The sequence below is a fragment of the Eimeria mitis genome, genomic scaffold (genome assembly GCF_000499745.2).
Source record: "Eimeria mitis Houghton genomic scaffold, Emh_scaff1644, whole genome shotgun sequence".
Taxonomy (NCBI): domain Eukaryota; phylum Apicomplexa; class Conoidasida; order Eucoccidiorida; family Eimeriidae; genus Eimeria; species Eimeria mitis.
This window is the reverse complement of record NW_013569960.1, coordinates 7,678-7,927: the sequence shown is the minus strand read 5'-3', so window position 1 is coordinate 7,927 and position 250 is coordinate 7,678.

Below are 250 nucleotides of genomic sequence, written 5' to 3'. Positions count from 1 at the left end.
GTTTAGGGTTTGAGGGTATCATCAGCACTTCAGTATCTTTATGTAAATACAAACGCACAGAAGTAAAAGAGGTTGCGGCAGGTGTACATACACCTCAGTATACACCCCAAAGTGTAGACAAACCTCACCATACACCCCACGGTGTACATACACCTCAATATACACCCGAAAATATGTACACTTGCAAAAGCCGCTCAGCGGCACCCTTTGGGTTTCTGGTTGTACATTTCAGTAAGCAGCCCAGCTATAC